The sequence below is a fragment of the Ambystoma mexicanum genome, chromosome 8 (assembly GCF_040938575.1).
Source record: "Ambystoma mexicanum isolate Mex_15411 chromosome 8, UKY_AmexF1_1, whole genome shotgun sequence".
In the NCBI taxonomy this organism is placed as follows: domain Eukaryota; kingdom Metazoa; phylum Chordata; class Amphibia; order Caudata; family Ambystomatidae; genus Ambystoma; species Ambystoma mexicanum.
Window position 1 is genome coordinate 1194552239 of NC_090929.1, and position 15678 is coordinate 1194567916.

Sequence of the window (15678 nt, forward strand, 5' to 3'; positions counted from 1 at the left end):
GTATTGTATTTACTTTTCTTGCTTCCTGACTGTAATTTCACACTATTTTATTTCTCTCACTGTTTTTCTGTATGTACTGTGTGGCAGGCTCCTTTATTTGTAAATGCCCAAACTTGGGAGAGAGTAAGAAAGCACAAAAAATATCCACTGGGATGAGGAGGAGTAGGATCGCTTATGTGCCGGTTTATATAATTTTGCCTGACTTTTCAAAATGGCCTCGGCACGTTGCATGATGGCGTCACACAATGTAGGGGCCTTTCCTCTAACGCGGCTCACCGGATGCCTTTATCGACAATACGGCTTACTTATTCAACTTTGTAAATGTGCCGCTTAATGTTTTCAGCAGTCCGCTTTATTCACTCTGCATCAGAAATAGTCTGGGGCCCGCTCACGTGACGAAATGTTTCTGCCGTACAATGCTGCAGGTGGATTTCCTTCTCTCATTCACAATGCAGCAGCCACCGCTGTGTCAAAACCACTTGAAGTGACTCGATTCAGGAAGATATTGAAATTATATTTTATTTACTGAAGTTATAACTATAATAAAGGGGATATGAACAGCATAGCCACTGCGGCTTCTTCTTCCTCCTTCAATCCCCAACAACCTCCTCTCCGTTCCATTCCCTTCTCACGTTCCTATTCCAGAACGACCAACACAACATCACTGTCTATGCACGATACTACAAGTCTCAACAGTGCATTGCCTGGTGAAGACCACGACATATGCATTTGGGTAAAAGGATCAAAGATGAAAATTAATTAATAAGATAAACAAGAGGAATGAAAGAATCTGAACTACATTAGAGGTTATTCCATAAATCTCAGAAATGGACAGGGTTTCATATTTTGTCAGGAAAGAGATAAGAGTACTAGTAAGGATACATCAGGCAGTTAGTACATTGGCAGTGGCCACGGCGAGCATGAGTCACTGGCCCTCATTACGACCCTGGCGGAAAGCGACTGACCGGAGCGCCACAGCGTAAATAGCGTTTCCGCCATTGCACGAAGGAGCAAAGTGCGGCCCATTCCGACCCATCGGGCACGAGCACCACGGCATGGCGGAAGTGCAAAGTCTGCGATGGCGGAAATGACCCCAAAACGGCCCACACCGCCGCCGTACGGCGCCCTAGGTGCAATACCGCCACCCCTCTTAGCGGTCACCGCAGTGTGCGCCTACCGGAAAGTACGGTGGCCGGAAATATACGGAAACGGAAGTTAAAACATGGGCCCGGAACGGGAAACATCCCGGCGTACACCTATAAATACACTAAAACCACACAACCACTAAAATCACTACCCTGAAACACACCCCAACCCGTCAACCACCCTAGCGAAACCAAGAAAAATGGGAAAAGTAGCGAAGAAAGCGTGCGACCGCAAGCGGCAGGTCCACTTCTCCCGTGAGGAACTCACCGTGCTAACAGAGACCCTCCAGGAGAATGCTGCCGTCGTCTTCTCCACGCAAATGACCAGAACGGCACTTGCAAACAAGAAGGCCATATGGGCTCTGGTGGCACAGCGGGTAAGTGCGGTGGGGACCGCACCCCGCACCCCACAGCAATGCCGCAAGCGATGGGACGACCTGCGGATACGCGTCCGCAGCATACTCTCTGCCAACCGCAACATTGCCACAGCCACCGGGGGAGGTCCTGAATCACCCATCAAGTTGACCCCCTGGGAAGAAATCTGTGCCTCCACCATCGGAATGGAGAGTATAGAGGGAGTCGGAGGGATGGAGAAAGGAGTGCAGACATCCGAAGATTCAGGTAGGTGGGCCAGATAAAACAATGCCAAATCCACACAGTCCATCCATGTGAAGTACCATGCGTCCACATAGTGCAACAGAAACACATGTCCAGGAGAACGTCCACACACATCGGCCTGCAAGCGCACGTTAAAACCCACAATAAATACATAAATAATTAAAAACCCCTAATACACGCACTACACGTGCAGCAGGCACACCCTAACTGCAGGCTGCCAGACAACTGCACCCTCACTCCACACACAAATCAAAGCACCTCCAAGGCCCCGACCCAAATCACCCTCAGGTACCACCCCAATGCATGTGATACAATGCCATTCCAATTCCCACAGACCCATCAATAACCCTCGCCCTCCTTTACTCCACCACAGGGTCCGATCCAAACAACGAGCTACAGGACACCCCTACCAGCACACCTGCAAAGAGGGCCAAGACCAACGGCCAGAGACCCTCCACCTCAGCTGCACGCATCAAGACACGGCAGCAGCACAAATCAGGTGGCAGCACAGAGGAGGGAACATCAACAGGCACCCCAGCAGCCAGCATGCCCACAACACCACCACCACAGGTCCCCCCAATGGATGCCACAGAAGGCACTGCCTCTGGTGGCAGCAGCACCATAGGTGACACCCCATTGATGGCAGCATGCTCGGACACAGAAAACGGGGATGCCGAAGTCAGATCCATCCATGACCTGTCCCAATCCCCCTGTCTGTTCCATCCCGTACAACATGAGGATACCACGCAGGGGCACCCACCAGACGACGACTGGCCATCCCCCACAAGCCCTGTGGCAAGGCAACATGAGGACAACAGCCCCTCTGTGACACCCCCGCAAATGGCCATGGCCCAGCAGAGGCAACAGTCCCTCGACCAGTTGATCGAACAACAGCAGCAACTGGCCACACTCCTCAAGGACCATGCCGATGAATGTGGGGGCACTAAGGCAGACATAGAAACATCAACTGAGACACTTAGGGCAGAAATGGAGAGAGGTACAGAGACGCTAAGGGCACAAATTGAGAGAAGCACCGAGAGCCTGAGGGGGGAACTGCATGCGACGTCCAAAGACGTATGTGCCGAACTTGCCGCAGTGCGCCGTGTGCTCACTGAGCTCTCGCAAACCCTTAGGGACATGCATGGACGTGAGCAGGCAGACACATCATCCGTTGCAAGTTCCGTCCAGGGCAGCCCCCAAAGTAGATCTGGGAGGAACCTGCGCTCCACAGGCAGGGGTGCCCCTGATACCCGCAGAGGGGGCTTGCAATAGCGAGAGCCCACTTACAATGAGCATCTTTGGACACTGGTGTTCGGGGGCGAGGTAGGAGGGTGGAGGGGGTGTGTTGGGCTCACTTGGGTGGCGGGTCGATAGGGTGTTCAACATGATATCACATATGCCATAAAAAGTGCACGATCAACCAATGAGAAGTGTGGACATTGATCTTTGTGTACTAGGCCATCATAGGCGTACAGTCCATATTGTGCATGTCCCAGACACACGCAGTGCCACGAGTCCCGTGTCCATGTATCAGCCACCAGGCGTGAGTGCTAGAAGCATACATCAATGAGATGCTGACGAATGTCACGGGCCTCCGGTGCCTCGCAGACTCCATGAGGTGCTGCCACATCCCCACCCTCATCATGACCATCATCAGGTGCTTGCAGTTCTGCGTCAGGGGGCATGGGCACATTTCTACGTACGCACATGTTGTGTAGCATGACACATGCCATCACCATCTTTGCAACCTTCTCATGGCGGTACAGGAGTGCCCCGCCAGACCTGCTGAGGCAGCGGAAACGGGTCTTCAGTAGACCGAATGCCTGTTCAATGACTACACGGGTACGTGAGTGGGCATGGTTGTAGTCCTCCTCATGCTGGTCCCGTGGGTTCCGGACTGGTGTGAGGAGCCATCTCTTCAGTGGATATCCAGCATCACCTGTATGTGGACGAGAAACGTATGATGTGGAATGCCATTGATACGTACGCACCCCCCCCCCCCCTTCCTGGCAGGTCAATGCCAATTCACATACCCCACATCATCATGCATGTAATGAGACTCACCGAGTAGCCAGGATCTGTTCCCTGCGTGTCGCTCCATGTAGCGTGGTATTGTAGAGTTCCTCAAGACCATCGAATCATGGGTTGATCCAGGGAATCGGGCACAACAATGTGTAATGATCCTGTTGGAGTCACACACCATCTGTACATTCAGGGAATGAAATTGTTTTCGGTTGCGGTACTGGGCCTCCATGGCATGTGGGACGACCAATTCAACATGGGTGCAGTCGATGGCACCAATGCAACCCGGTATGCCGGCAAGTGCATGGAATCCCACTTTTGTGTTGGTTATTTCCTGCTCCGAGCGTGGTAGAGAGATGTAGTCGTCTGCGTGCTTCAGGAGGGCATCGAGCACTTGCAATAGTGTCCGTGAGAACAGTGGCTGTGAAATGCCATGCAAGTGCCCCACTGTGTGCTGGTAGGTGCCTGTGGCCAGGAAGTGGAGTACAGACACCACCTTCAGTAGGGGTGGGATGGCGGTTGGGCTATCTATCATGCTGACAAGGTCAGCCTGTGTCATGTCCACAATGGCGGTTATGGTGTCCCGGTCCAGACGGTAGAGGGTGTGGATCTGCTCATCAGTGAGGTTGAACGGATGTGCTCGGAGGCGTGGGATTGCGGGCTGCCTGCGTGGTGGTAGTGGCTGTGCTGGCAGCCCTTGCTGGCCCTGCCTTGGCCTCCTCCTCCTCCTGCGTCTCCTCCGTGCGGCTGGTTGTAGTTGGTGTTCGTCTTCTTCTTGGAGTCGGAGCGCTTGCAGTGCTATCAGGTCCCCCAGGGCCAACATCGCGAGTCCTGCCGGTAGCATTTCGGTGTGGTTGTGGGAGGAGACTGGATGTGCAATTTATGTGTTTTCAGGCTGTATGGCCTCCACCTGTGGTGATTGATTCCACCTGTGCAAACTGCTCTCCCCTTTGGCCGAGCACGTCCCGCGCACAACGCTGCAATTCGGGGAATTGTATCTTGCTATTGCAATCATGTATTTGTACCCGATGGCCGTGTAAGATTGGTTGATATGTTCATTCTGCTGTGGTCCCATTGTTTCACATACTATCTGTGCAGTCGCGAACTGACTTGTGAGGGGTCAGTGGAACGTAGTACTCGAGTAACGGTGGACCCTCATGCATCACTGCACCGAGGTTCAACGACGGGCGGGGCGTCCCATTCGTGGGTGAAGGCAGTTGCCATTTTCACACACAGCCGCACTCGATGGAATAATTAGTGATTTCAAACGGCCACAGATGCCTTTTCGACGTGATGTTGCAAATGAGGAATTCGAGGGGCGGCGCTTTCGGTTTCCAGCTAGCGGCGAGGAGATGCCCACAGGTCTGACTGCAAATGTAACGTTCTATTGTTCTATGTCCTTGAGACAGGGCCCATGGCGAGGGAGCAATGATTGATATGAATAGTTTGGGATGCGCAATAGCTACGTGGGCGATGAGGCCGTCCGTTCCCAAAAACATGTTACTTCACAACACTGGAATTACGGGCTGGGGCACTGTGGATTTAGCAGGCTGCATAACGCACGGACTCAATGGATGTTTCTAATGTTATGTGAGTAATTATTCAGGCATTTTGATTCCGGGATGAGGGAATGATGGATGGATGCATGGGCAGGTGATTTGATACAGAGTTTGCCATGTACAGGGCTTCTTGGGATCTATCCGCCTCCCCTACGCTATGTGATGCAGGGCTGCCATTGTGGGACCATCGTCCATCTGGCCTTGTTGAGCCCTCCCTGTCTCGAGGCGCCCTCAAACACTTGTGTCCATGCACGTTAACATTCCCATCTGATGGAATCTGTTTTGACAGACGCATGCACAGGTACACTCGTTTGTGATGGTGTTTGCACCTCGATATAGATGGTTATGAGTCGCAAGTGGTTTTGGGGTGGTGATGATCCTTTTGGTTGGGCTAGCATGCATATGGCTGTGGATTTCGTGTGATCATTGAAGTGAGTAGTTGGAATGTAGTTCTGATGGCCATTCTGTTCTTTTTCTTTTCTTTTGGTTGACAGGTATCTCCTCCCCTTTTGCCACTGCCATCTGTATGCCACTCCTGCAGATGGATTTTACTCCCGACACCTGCTGCTTCGTGTTAATCAGTGGAGCAGCATTATGATCTTATGGGACGATCGCCAATGGCCCACATGCCCTTACGCAGTACTGGTGGCTCGGAGCAACATTTCGGCCTTTCAGCTGGACTAGTGCCTCCCCATTGGGACGGGCCTGCGGTTCTGTGCGCTTCCATGTTGCCTTTTCGTACGTGATTGTGGCTCTGTGTACCATGGGGGAACAGGGCGACACACAGGTAGTGGCTGGTCATTTCTTGCGGAAGCAGCCCACAATGGTGATTGGTGTTTTGGAGTTCATGGCCTGATGGCTGTATGGGCTTGGTGATTTTGATGTGCATTAAATTTCTATTCGGATTTGGCCCGGGTAGCGTTTTTCTTTGCAAGTGATGTGGCATATGCCAATTTGGGGGGCGATGTATTGTGAGGAAATCTGCATCGGGTTCCGGCTTCGGGGTTTAGTTGCGTGGTACTGTACTGGCCGCGTTTGCCTACGAAGCCCAGTGAGGTCAGGGATGGGGGCTGCCAATATGACAGTTTGAATGTTGTCATGCTCAGGGGCGGGGGATTGGGTTTTGTGTGACAGATGCCGGTCAGCCAGGTGGACTGGTGGAATGATGTGATTTTCGGAATATTGCTGGTCACAGGTGCCTGTGTTTGCGTGCGTTTCTTGGTGGGGGACTGTGGTCATGTCCATTGGGATGGCTTCTGTATTCGTGCCATCTGTGCCCTGCAGCTCCCATTGGCCCCTGTTGTATTTCTTTTGTTCGTTGGCATGCATGGGTGACTTGTACATTTCAATGGTTGCATTGTGGCTTCATTGCACCTACGGGGAGTTGTACTTTGTGGGCAGGGAGCGGTGTACAGGCACTCAGTGGGGCCGTTTACGGTTGATTCGCGATGCCGTACTTCTCGCCATGGCGGAATGGTACATTACGCCATGCCTGATGGCGTTAGGTGCATGTCCGCTAGGGTCGGAATTGGCGTACCGTTGCACCATGGTGGTGTTTGCGGTTTGGCATGGCGCGCGCGCGCGTGCTTGGTGCAGTTAGCGTTGGCGTTCACTACGGTGTCGCTAATGGCTTCGTACTTTGCGGTGACGGGTCATAGTCGCACCGAGCGCTATTCGATGGCGGTATTGCATTTCCGCCATCGTTTTTCAATTTCCGCCAGGGTCGTAATGAGGGCCACTGTAATAAATCTGGCCTAATCATGAGCTTGGACGGGTGCCTTGGTAAATTGTCAAGACATCAGATTTCAAGGAAATATCAAGGCGCAGAAAGTAACAAAGAACAGTACCATCTGGAAGACCTCAACATTCTGGTAAGTGAAAACAATAGTCAGATGATTAGCTCTTACGGGAGCTATGTACTCATAGGAATGAATAATAAGTGATGAAAGAAATCCAAACTTTAAATGCTCTACCAAGCAACTGTCCTAGGCCTCCAACTGTGAATGAACTTGAATACGGAAGTCGTGGATAAGGTATCCATTCATCTTTCTAAAGAGTTAAAAGAGAACATGAAGATAGAGTATCCACAGTGGAGAAAGCAAGTCACACTGTTTAGATGTATTGTCAGCCATCTTGACCAATGTATGTAGACATTTGAGTGTCTATTACATAATGTTCTGCAAGTAATCCAATGTGTTTCTATTATTATGATCTAGATAGGTAGAGGGCAGACTTCAATTGTGGGTGCACTTGCTGCTCATCCAGACCCTACACACGGCTCTTATGCTAGGAAAGGGGAACACTTTTGGTATTGAAGAAGCACAGAATGAAGTGTGCTAGTCTGGTCGTGTGTCTGAGTAGGAGGCCCATACCACCCACAAAAGATCTGCAGTCCTTGACCCCTCCTTTATTTTAGTGTTACAATTTCACATCGATCAAAGCACCCCTTCAGCAGATTGCAATTATTAGGCAAGCCCAGGGGTGGTTTGTAACTAGTACATCTTGGAAGGATGCTCTGGCACATTTCTCATAACTCGAAAAGCGATGGTGCTGCAGAGGAAGAGTACATTTGCACATCATTTTTCTTAATGAAAGTGGCCGTAACAAATAGGCTTACACACCAAGGGACTGAAGTTGTTTGTGCGACTGGCGTGTCGTCTGCCTTAGTAATGGTGCTTACTGAATATAAGCGGCAGGACAACCAAATACAATAACCGCAAGCCCATGTGCTCTCTGGAAGTTGACAAGGAATCAGTTGAGATTATGGCTGACTCAGGTTCAGACCTCACAACAATCCCACAGGCCACATACAGAGAAATCTGTGGAGACAAGCAACCACTCATAAGGGCACCCATGAAACCAACCACATATGGCGGTGGGACACTACAGCAACTTGAGTGCAGGAAGAGTTCACTCAAGTTCAAAACCGAACGACTACAGGTAAAGTGTGCATAACAGAAAAAGTTGACAGAGTGCTATGATGGCCAGACCAAGTCAAACAAAACAAAATATTGGACCCCAATACACAGGAACAAGTCATGTCAATCAGATGCAGCACTCTAAGACACAAGGCCATATTAAGAAATGGGTGGTGCATTAAATAAGTGGTGGTTACACGAATACTCCCACTTTCCCTGCACTGCTAAATTGAGAGTTTCGTCAGTGAAACTCGGTGGAAACCGCCTGGTTTAGTGTGGATGGAATTTCCTCCATATAAAATATGACCACAGGTGGTAATACCATCTGCGGTAATACTGCATGTGGTAATATCACATTATCCTATTGGACTCCAAACATGGGGAATAACTGAAGAAGTCGCATGACTCTAATTCATGCAGATCTTTAGACCGCATGAGTAAAGGGAATTTCATTTGGCGGTATACCTCGATATCAGTGGCAGTAAAACCATAAGTGTCTCTAAAGGGCATCCTGGAAGCGTCATAACGCATTGACAAAGGAAAACATAATTCATTCACGGAAAGGGCTGAGCATTATGCCAAGTGTTTCCCGAACTTCTCTACAAAGACAGAGGAGCTCATATTCGAAGTCCTCAGAGGGTGCATGGAGGGGCTAAAGACAGACGCAGGTTGCCTCAGCCTTAACGCCTCCATTCACGGTCTATGGGATTTTAATTGTTTTTGAAGGCAGAGGGCAGGAGTGTAAAGCGAAACAGAGGTTAGCTTTCCACCTTCCGATTGGCCTCATCCTTAAAAAAGAACTTAGTTTCGTGACATTCTGGGGTAGGGTCTCTGAGGCCATAGAAGACATAGTACACATTCCATCTTCACTGGCTCCACTCAAGTACCTGTTTGGAGATATTGGCAAGACCGCTGAGACTACAAGAAGGTTGTTTAATGTTGCATGTGCTGTTGCGAAAAATGCACATTGAAATGCTGGAAGTCTAAGAATGCACCCAGCTTAACGACTGGTTATACGAATTAACCTATGTTAATGAACATGAAGAGAAATATGTTCTTTCTGTACCCCTGACATGCCGCCCTAAGGACATTTGGGCTCCATTTTGGAAGTAATTGTGCGACATTAATTCTGACATAGATAGTACCTGAACTCAAGCCGGTATTCATTTGAAGATGTTATAGATGTTGATCACCTATGGAAGTGTTGTACACTGCATGTCTATGACTGTGAATACGGTTGCTTAAGATATGACCATTGAATAAATAAAGTAAAAAAAAAAGAACTCGGGTTTCACGCCAACATGAGTTTATCATGCTTGAGTGAAACCAATGAGGAAACTGCATGCTTTTTACACCAGTAAAAAAGCAGGCGTTTCTATAGGGAATCTTTGTGCGCATGGCAGGCAGCGATTGCTCTATTTGCACTGATGAGTGCAAATAGAGAAGTGCAAAGAAGCTTCCGCACTTAGGAGTACAAATAGAGAAGTGTAAAGAGGCTTCCGCAGTGAGGAGTACAAATAGAGAAGTGTAAAGGGGCTTCCGCAGTGAGGAGTACAAATAGAGAAGTGTAAAGAGGCTTCCGCACTTAGGAGTACAAATAGAGAAGTGTAAACAGGCTTCTGCACTGAGGAGTACAAATAGAGAAGTGTAAAGAGGCTTCCGCACTGAGGAGTACAAATAGAGAAGTGTAAACAGGCTTCCGCACTGAGGAGTACAAATAGGGAAGTGTAAAGAGGCTTCCGCCATCTCTTTACAGTTCTCATTTGCACTGGCAGTGCAAATAATGAAAATTGCCTGGAGGGGACCTGTTTGCCCATGAGTGTAAATGTAAAGTGTACCCTCCTGGGAATTTACATTTTAATAGGAAATGAGCTCCGAGGCATATGCAAGATCTCCTGAGCAATGGCGTACAGTACACTACAAATGGAGAGAACCATGTCAACAGACATTAAATCTGATAAAAGTTGACTTTGGCATGATTCTGGAAGAGAAACTATGAGAATGGTAGTTGCCAGTATGGACGGACTCGGCGCAGCTTTCTTACAAAAAAAGGCAATAAGAAATAAACATAGTTGCATTCACATCAAAGCAACTCAGTGAAACTGAGGGACATTAATCAGTCATTGAGATGGGGAAAGCGGTATTCACTTGGCAGTCAATTATTTCCCACAATACTTGTGGGCCCCGAAATTCAGACTGTGAACGAACCACACCCATCTAGTGCACTTCCTAGTACCAAGAAGCACAGTCACGCCACGCCACACCTAGCAAGACTAGTGTCCAAACTGCAGGAGTAAAGTCATAAAACATATCCCAAGATGGCATAAATGATGAGCAGACTGTCCCGTTTACCCATAGGCACAGAAAAGGGAGTGGTGTTACTTAAGGATGAACTCAAAGCAGCTTCACTCAGACAAAAGTGACTGTCAAGGAGAAGCAATAACTAAGGATGAGTGGGAAGCGAAAGATCAGCAGGTTGAATCCCTAAACAGAGTAAAAACATACACACTGAGCAGGTGACTGGAAGAAGGGATCCTGGTACTAGACATATGATGTTACAGGAAAGTGTCAACTGAAATATATTCATATGTTCCATCCTCATGAGGGCCACACGCATAATTTCCCCAGCAGATCTGAGCCCAAGGCTCATCGACTTTTGGGGATGCACAGCTATGCCATGAAACGACAGGTAGGGGAAAGGTATTAGTGGTTAAGAATGGATGCAGACTGTTTCATTTGCACGTATTCTTAAATCAGCAGAAACCTCTTTCACACTAAACTCATACCACAAGAAATTGTTGGATTTGGTATTGTCGTCTGCAATTACCACCATAACGTCTAACTGTAAATTTGCTAATGCTATTTCTGTCCATACTTGGAGGGCGTGTGCAATCTTTCTCAAAAGAGGCGTTGACTACAAGCTTAATCAATTTGCATATGATTCCTCCAATGTTTGGAATCCTGATAGCTATAGCTCAGATGAATTAGACATAAATAGGGCACCTCTTGACATTTAAATATGGATTAATGTCTCTTTGTATTTGCCTTGGCCTGTACTTAATTATGAATTTGTGTAACTGATTATGCATAATCTGTTTCTTCTTTGTAATATGAATTGTGGTCATTTTAATTGTGTTTGAACAGAAAAAATAAAGAATGGATGTGGATATTCAGAGGCAGAAAAAGATCACAAACATGCAAAGACAGTGACAAAAGACTAACCACTAGAATGGCACTACTGCCACCCAAAGAGTGGGATCACGAAAAAGTGGCATAAGGTGGTCTAGACTTTATCAGTCTTGTGGAATTCATGGCACCCAGCGAGAACTATGACATTGCAATGGTAGACTACTCATCAACGTGAATGGAAATCAAATTTTCAGAGGACATCCCCACCAGAACCATTAAATTTCGCTCTGAAAATACTTTTCAGAAGAGAGGAAAAATCAAGCCAGAATTGTAACAGACAATGACGTGCTTCTGAAAAGATATAAGAACACTTGCAGAAGGCCTATATACAACATTGCAAATCAGCCCTGTTCTACCCACAAGGAAACAGTCAAGTGTAAAGAGCCCACAAATGCATGAAGGAAACATTGAAAGCAGCAGTAATAAGAGGGTCAGACTACAGAGAGGATGTTTACAAAGCCTTCGAAGAGCAGAGAGTCACACCCAACAGCATCACAGGAGTCTATGGGCCTCATTACACGGACGGCAGTAAGGGTTAACGGTCACCGTTAATGGCAACGGTGACCGTTAACCCTTACCGCCGTACTACGAGGTCCCTTAGCGTTTAGGTGCTTTAACGCCTGCTTTTTGCAGGCGTTAAAAACCAACCCGCTAAGGGACCTCGGAGCTAATTACGGCACCGCAAAATTGCGGTGCCGTAATTAGCGCCTTCCCCATTCCCATAGAGCCCTATGGGGCAGAAATGGGAATGGGGAAGGGCAATGGCGGAAGGGGGATTTACCGCCCCACCAACCTTGGAATGGGGCGGTAAATCCCCTTTCCACCAAGGCGGTGCCGGTAATTTACCGGCATGGTCCAGGGTGCTAATAGCACCCTGGATCACCGCCTTCCGTGTAATGAGGCCCTATGTATTCTCTCTGATGAGCAGAAGATCTGCAAACATGTCCCACTCACTATGATGGGTAATCTAACAAAGCCAAAAAGATGAGGCTGGACCAAAACAAATAGAGCAGCAAGTGCCAAAGGAATTATACAATGTGCCAGGAAGTCGACAACACTCCACAACATGAAGCCCAAAGACTGGGTAAGAATGAATTTACCACACAATGACAGGCTCACCCAATCAAAATACAGTACATCAGTACAAGTTTGTAATGCTGTGAAATATATAAAGATAATAGATGGGAGGACTTGGAACATGGAGACGGTACATTTGTATCAAAGATAAGCCTGAGAAGGAGAACATGAAAGGGAATTTTGTCATGAGAAACAGGGGACCTGCTTAGATGCAACACCATCAACGAGGAGCTATAGCAATGAGTGTGATGAAAACTTTAGTGAAAGTAACAGCCAGGAATAGTCTGGAACCCCCTAAACAATAGTGTAGGAGACATCCCAATCTGACCCTGCTTTTCAACAAGAGTACGTAAAACCACAGAGAGTGAAAAGACTGCCAAACGTGAAGACTATCATTAACAGACCCCTTTTTCCTAAGGAAAGCGGATTATTTGGCATCTCCTTTAAATTATCTGGGGTGCACCTCGTCCCGCCTATTCGTCATCCCTGGGAGAGTGCGCCATGAGCAGTGCTCAGGACAAGAAGAAAGCGAGAACCTGAGAGAAAAAGGTGCTACCATCAACGTTCCACCTACCATTCTAAGCTGTGAGCTTAGTACAACTTTCATGCAGCAAACTTTAGTGACTTAGGCTCAATTTACATGTCTTTGCAACACTGGAAGAGACCTCATAGAAAATGTAATCAGAGAGTGACATCTGGCTTTAATATTCAAGGGAAACAGGGCAGTTACACCACAAGAAATTGCCATACATTAGCCTCAACACGTGTAACATGGCGACAAGCAATCTAACAATGGTCACATTCATTATTATTATAAATGGAGCAACACCATGAGTGAGTTTTTTTTTTTAAATAGTGTCTAGGATTCCAATATGGCTGCCGACACCAGATAGACGTGTATCAACGGCACTCCGGAGCCCCTCAGCCTGATCAAGCGGATCCACCACCCCAGTCAGGCTACCGTGAGGCGGAAAAAAAGAGTACAGCCCCTGCACCTGGAGAGACCCCCGGACTGAACTCCAGAGAGCCGCCGGAAAGGAATCAAGCGAAGATACGCAGGGAGCAGAAGAGGCCCGGAGGAAGAGAGACAAGCAACGGGGCAACAAACTACACGCCCAGTCGAGGATACCGGCTGGCGCAGCACAGAGACATGACCTGACGCCCACCAAGAATGCAAGAAGAAGAGGGAGTGAACCGGGAATCTACAACGGAACGTGGCGAACCCCCGCACACCAGGGCGTATGCCGTCTAGGACAGGAACCCGCCGGACCTGAGGGACACGCGTCGCCAAGGAAGGAAGAGAAGGAACCCACCTAGAGAGGAGAAAGGACGGCCCGACATCGGTACGAGCACGTCCAAGGAAGAGGCGAGGACCGGAGGGGCAGGGAGAAGCCTCCGACCGCGTATATCGGCCTCAAGGCAGCCCGCCTGAAACATAGACAGAGGAGAGAAGCCCAGAACCAGAAGACGAGGAGGCACGGAGAGCCGGCCAGCTACATTTGAGCCAAGGTGAGCCTCAGAAGCCATTAAGAGAGGGGAGCCCCCGGAGACACCACCCCAGGAAATACACACCCGCAGGGCGTCCTTCCTGCACACACAAAACCGGGCGAGGGAGGATCCCGCAACTGGGGGAGGCCCGCTAGGAGGAACGGAACAAAGGGGGACTTGGCACTCCCCCCAACGGAAGACACCGGGCAACCACAAGTGTCCCCCACTCTCGGCCAGAAGGGGACCACACACGAGAGACCCCCAAGCCCGCGACAAAGGGGAAAGCGAGGACAAGTGGAAAAGGCGAAAAGGCGGCACCATTAATAGAACGACAGTCTGTCGCAAGAGGGCCCTTACTGCCATAAGTTTGGGCAAATAAAGAGCAGTTAGATAAATAATCACTAGAATAAGCCCCCAGCAAAAGCAGCACATACATGGTGTGTGAAAGCAGACCTGAGAACAAAACTAACACACCAGAAGGCATCAAGTGCCCTGGATTGGGAGGCCACCCAGGATGGAGTGGAGAAAAAGAACCCACACCCCAGGCAAATTGATATATACTCCTTAAACATACGGAAGCAAGCCTGAACCCAGGAAAAAAGAGTCAGACAGAGGAACATAGGCCAAGGCCAAGGCCTAGCCACAAACACAAGGACAAATAACGAACAACACCCTACCAAGGCCCCAGGGCCTCATAGCCATGGCTGCAAAAAATAAGAGCAGATCCAACAAAAGCGGGCTGCCACAGGTAGACACCTCTGGCCCTCTCATAACAATGTGGGCAAGCAAAGAAACCAGCGAGAAGCACAGGGGACACCAAGAAGGGATCACAGGACAGGGCCAACACGAACACCTAGATCTGGCAACACAAATTTCCCACCAAGACCTACACGGGGAAATGCTCTCTCTGAAAACCATGCTGGCAAGGACATTTCAGGACCAATTTCAGTTAATAAGAACGGATATAAATCTGGCGGTGGCCGAAATAAAGCAGGAGGTAGGTCAGCTGGGGGGAGAGGACTGACCTCATGAGAAAGGCCTACAGGAGGTGGGCAGAGAAACATTGGAGAACAGCGAGGCTATCGAGAGACTGGATATGGCAACGCAGAATCTAGAAATCAGAATGGAAGACTTGGAAAATCGGTCCCGAAGGATCAACTTCAAACTGAAGTTATTGTCAGAAATGGTGCTCGATAGAGACCTGAAAGAGACAATCCAGGAAATATACACAGATCTGCTGGGAGAGGCCCCCAGAGACAAGATAGAGCTGGATAGAGTTCACAGGTTTGGCCGCCTCAACAAGAACCAAAACGGAAGACCAAGGGACGTGCTGGCCGCATTCACGAGATATGCTCAAAAAGAGGCAGCTAGGCAGAAAGAGCCAATATTATATAATGGTGAACGGATTGAACTGCACCAGGACCTATCCAACAGCACCCTTCTTAAACGATGGCAAATGGGTCCAGTAATCGCAAAACTCAAAGAGCAAGGGATCAAGTACAAGTGGACCTTTCCATTCGGGCTGCTATTTGAGTGGGCCGGAATGCAGAAGCGGATAACTACACCGCAGAGAGGGCGGACATTCTGCACATCGAACTAGAACAGGACCAAGGGACGGCCAGACCAGAGAAATTGCCGGGAACAGAAAATGGAACAGGACCC